This window comes from Myotis lucifugus, unplaced genomic scaffold, assembly GCF_000147115.1.
Source record: "Myotis lucifugus unplaced genomic scaffold, Myoluc2.0 scaffold_406, whole genome shotgun sequence".
In the NCBI taxonomy this organism is placed as follows: Eukaryota; Metazoa; Chordata; class Mammalia; order Chiroptera; family Vespertilionidae; genus Myotis; species Myotis lucifugus.
The window spans coordinates 559,577-565,120 of NW_005871454.1; positions in this window are offsets into that span (position 1 = coordinate 559,577).

Below are 5,544 nucleotides of genomic sequence, written 5' to 3' on the forward strand. Positions count from 1 at the left end.
CTGCACATCTCCTACTGGGGATTGAGCCCACAACCCTTATGTGTGCCCTGACCAGGAATCGACCTGTGACCTCCTAGTTCATAGGTCGATGTTCAACCACTGAGCCACACCAGCCAGGCTAGGGAGATGTTTTTAAATGTCAGTCAGATCATGTCACTGATCTGCTCACCACCTCCAGTGACCCCTTGGGGCTCACAATAGCAGCCATGGTCCTCCCTGTGGCCTTCAGAGCCCTCCGATTTACCCCCTTATCCTCCTGTCACTCAGATTCACCTTTCTTGTTGTTTCTGGAAACTTCCCCCTGAGGACTTTTGAACTTGCTCTTTCCCCTGTTGGGCACACTCTCCCCACTACCTCCCCATGTCCACATGGCTGGCACCCTCCTTCTTTGAGATCTTTCCTCAACTACCATAGTAAGGCCTCCTATTTTAAACTGCAATTCACCCCACTCCTCACTACCATTTTTCCCTGCTCTATTTTTCTCCTTAGTATTTATTTTCATCCAACATACCAAATACTTTAACGCTGCGTTTGTGTCCCCTCCCCTAACCAAAATATGAATTCCACGAGAGCAGTGATTTTGTCTGATTTGCTCTTTGCTATATGCTCAGAATTTAGTGCCTAGATACTAAATGCCTGCTGAGTGAATAAGAATGTAGGCATTAATCTGTAATAACTCATGTCACCCTCACAAAACCTCTTTAGATGAAGAAACTTGAGGCACAAAGCGTTAGGTAGTTTGTCCAAAATCATTCAACGATCTAGAATAGGATTAGAAACCAGATAGTCTGGCTCCACAGCCTATATTCTATCTCAGACTAAAAGCGATCCCACAGAGCTCGTAATCCCACCCCAAACCATTCTTCCCCTAATTTGTCCCATCTCATTGTTACTATAACGACCCAGTTGTTCAACCATAAACATACAGTCACCCCTTATTCCTCTTTCCTCTCCTCCACTATTCAATTCATCAGCAAGTTTTCTCAGCTCTACCTCCAAAATATTACTAATCTGTCATTCTCTCCACTTACACTATCACTGTGCTCTCTCCCTACAGAACTGCCACAGCTTCCTGGTGAGTTTCCACTCTTGAACCTGAACAATCCAATTTCTACACAGCCAATGAGCTTTCTAAACTCTAAATTAAATCCTGGTACTATCTTACTTAAAATCTTCCACTGCTTTCCCATCGCCCTTGGACAACCCAAAGTCCTACTCTGATGTACCTGGGCTGCAGACCTCTCTAGCTCATTTCCACTGTATGCCCTGGCTCTTCTGCCTCAGCCCCGGGGTCCTTCTGCTTCTCAGCTTCACCACCTCCTACCTAAGACTTAGTTCCTGCTCTTCCTCTGGATGAATACCCTCCCCCAGGCATATGGTGGGGTGCCGGGGTGGGGAGCTCCTGTTATTTGGGTCTCAGCTCAGTTGTCACCTCCTCAGGGAGCGCTTCCCTGACCATCAATCTGGTTCGTTTTCCACCTCCCAGTCTCTTTAGCATACCACTGTTTTATTTTGTGTCCTGCCTAGCACGTATTAATATTAGTGTCTATTTATGTACTACATGCTGTCTTTTTTCTCTAAAAGGTGAACTTCATAAGAGTTAAGACCCCATCTGTCTTGTTCACACCCCCTAAAATAGGACCTAGCACAGAGGTGCACAGAAAATGTTTGCTACTTACAAATTTAAAAGCAATAATTTGCAAGAGATGGCATGTTTAAGATGCTTGATACATTTTATTAAATTGGTTTCCAGAAAGACTGAGCAGCAACACAACAGTTTCCCTTTTCATTGAACACCTGGGAGAAAATGTGAGACATTAAGATTCCAACAACTCTGTGACTTGCTTCACATTTGTTCATTTTACCCTCATTCCCTATATTTATTACAGCTCAAAAATGCTTGAAATCCCCCAAAAAGAACAAACAAAAAACAACGAGAAGGCAATGCTACCCTCCAAACAGTTAGAGGGAAAGAAATACATGTTGAGTTCCCACAATGAGTTAAGCTCAAATTGGGTATTTTATGGGTATCACCTCCTTTAATTCTCTGGAGGTAGGCATTAGAATCCCTGCTGTCCCAGCTTAATCTGTTCTGGCCTCGGGCCTCTAGATCTCCTCCTGCTAGAATGTAAGCCCTGTGAGGGCATGGACCTTCTCTCTTACTCATGGCTGATTCAGTCTACAATATGTAGGAGGTGCTCAATAAGTATCTGTTAAATGAAAGATTAACTAATCAGAGGGCAATGGAGGGTCTGAAAACTTGGAAGCGCAATGGAGGATAGCGTTTTGGAGCATTTGCAGGAAGAATGCACAGTGGATGATGAGAGCAGCTTTGGGAAAGAGAGATAAATGGGCACCCAGGGGGGCTCAGTAACAACTATGCAAGCAGAGCTCTTACTGGGACGGTACCTCAGGAAACTGTACCGAGGGAAACCTATTTCATGCCATTTATATTTATTTAGATGATGATTTCCTTCACATCATCCTTTATATAACAAAGTGCACTTTTTAATTTTTTATTACTTTTAATATATTTTTTATTGGTTTCAGAGAGGGAGAGGGAGAGATAGAAACATCACTGATGAGAGAGAATCATTGATCAGCTGCCTCCTGCATGTTCTCTACTGGGGATTGAGCCCACAACTCGAAATGTGCCCTGACTGGGAATTGAACTGTGACCTCCTGGTTCATAGGTCAATGCTCAACCACTGAGTGACACCAGCAGGGCTGTACTTTTTTTTTTTTTAAAAATGAAAAGATGTTCTTTGTCTCGGTTTCAAGAAATCTACTAGAGGTGCTCTCTTAGTTGGTGTCCCTGGACAATGATGAGGCAGTTATTTACTCTGAGTGTTAGTAACCTGTTTCTATTCTCCTGGGACACCTGGTATACAGAGCTAATCACTAGGGCCCTAGCTGTTCTGGCACAGTGGATAGAGCCTCAGCCTGCAGACTGCAGGGCTCTAGGTTTGATTCTGGTCAAGGGCACGTATCTCATATCTTGGTTGCAGGCTAGATCCCCAGCCCTGGTCGGGATGTGTGTGGAAGGCAACCAATCGATGTGTCTCTCTCACATCGATGTTTCTCTGTCTCTCCCCCTCCCTTCCACTCTCTAAAAAAATCAATGGAAAAGTAGTGTGTGTGTGTGTGTGTGTGTGTGTGTGTGTGTGTGTAATCAATGGAAAAATATCTTCAGGTGAGGATTAACAAAATAAATAAATAAATAAATAAATAATCAAAGGTAATCACTAGGGAGAAGGTGAATCTTTGCATCAGTAGCCCAGGGTTTCCAGAGTGTAAAGCAACAGTGGACTACTTTCTGCCTCAAGATTTAAAGTTGGGAAGATCAGTGTGGACTATGGTAGCTTCAACTGAAGCTCAACAGCAGGGAAGGGGACCATCCTGGGCTTGGAGAACTGAGCTGGATATGAGGATCCCTGAACCTCATGTGGATGGGTTTGATTTGGCGAAACCTGTGGCTAATGCTGGAAGCTCTTATAGCGACTTGGCTCAGGGAACAAAGTGTGGATCTGGGTGTGGAATCTTTTTTTTTTAATTATTTTTTTCTCTTTATTGATTAAGGTATTACATATGTGTCCTTATCCCCCCCTTCCCCCCCCCCGCCACTTCCCCACGCATGTGCTCACCTCCCTGGTGTCTGTGTCCATTGGTTATGCTTATATGCATGCATACAAGTCCTTTGGTTGATCTTTCCCCCTTATCCCCACCCTTCCTTACATTCCCTCTGATGTTTGATAGAAGCTTCTCTGTCTCTGGATCTGTTTTTGTTCATCAGTTTATGTTGTTCATTATGTTCCACAAATGAGTGAGATCATGTGATATTTATCTTTCTCTGACTGACTTATTTCGCTTAGCACAGCAGTTCTCAACCTGTGGGTCGCGACCCCTTTGGTGGTCGAACGACCCTTTCACAGGGGTCGCCTAAGACCATCCTGCATATCAGATATTTACATTACGATTCATAACAGCAGCAACATTACAGTTATGAAGTAGCAACGAAAATAATTTTATGGTTGGGTCACAACATGAGGAACTGTATTTAAAGGGCCAGAAGGTTGAGAACCACTGGTTTAGCATAATGCTCCATCCATGCTCTTGCAAATGGTAGGAGTTCCTTCCTTTTTACAGCAGTGTAATATTCCATTGTGTAGATGTACTACAGTTTTTTAATCCACCCATCTGCTGATGGGCACTTAGGCTGTTTCCAAATCTTAGCTATTGTAAATTGTGCTGCTATGAACATAGGGGTCCATATATCCTTTCAGATTGGTATTTCTAGTTTCTTGGGATATATTTAGAGCAAAAATGGGGAGACAAAGAAACCCCCAAAAGAAAGGAAAGGAGGAATCACCAGAAAAGGAACTAAGTGAAACGGAGGCATGTAATACATCAGAAAAAAATTCAGAATAAGGGTAATACAGTTCATAAACCGGATGGATGAAAAAATCAACAACTTATGTAAAAATCAAGAAAAAATAAAGAGTGATATTGCTGTAATAAAAAACACTATGGAAAGTTTCAACAGTAGACTAGGAGAAGTGGAGGAGAATTAGTGAATTAGAAGTCAGGGAAGCAAAACACACCCAAACTGAACTGTAATTGGAGAAAAAAATTAAAATACAAGAGGAGAGTCTAAGGGAGCTTTGGGACAACATGAAACAAAGCAATATACAAATAACAGAGGTGCCAGAATGACAGAAAGAAGAACAAGGGTTAGAAAACCTACTTGAAGAAATGATGTCAGAAAACTTCCCTGATGTGGAGAAGAAAAAAGTCACACAAACACACAGAGTCCCAAACAAGATGAACTCGAAAATACGAACTAAAACACGTTGTAATTACAATGGCAAACTTTCAGGACAAAGAGAGAATCTTAAAGGCTGCAAGAGAGAGACAGAAAGTTACATACAAGGGATCTCCCATTAGATTATCAAATGATTTATCAACAGAAACACATCAGACCAGAAAGGAATGGAATGAAGTTTACAAAGTGATGCAAAGCAAGGGACTGAATACAAGAACTCTATCCAGCAAGGCTATCATTCAAAATTGAAGGGGAAATAAGGAGCTTCACAGACAAAAGAAGGCTAAGGGAGTTTATCACCCCCAAGCCAGCAATGCAAGAAATGCTAAAAGGACTGGTGTAAAAAGAAGAAGTAGCCAGAACCGGTTTGGCTCAGTGGATAGAGCGTCGGCCTGCGGACTCAAGGGTCCCAGGTTGGATTCCGGTCAAGGGCATGTACCTTGGTTGCGGGCACATCCCCAGTGGGGGGCGTGCAGGAGGCGTCTGATTGGTGTTTCTCTCTCATCGATGTTTCTAACTCTCTATCCCTCTCCCTTCCTCTCTGTAGAAAATCAATAAAACATTTTTTTTAAATATATTTTATTGATTTTTTACAGAGAGGAAGTGAGAGGGATAGAGAGTTAGAAACGTCGATTAGAGAGAAACACCAGTCGGACGCCTCCAGAAGGACCTCACTGGGGATGTGACCGCGCCCAGGGACATGACGTAGACCGGATTCAAAC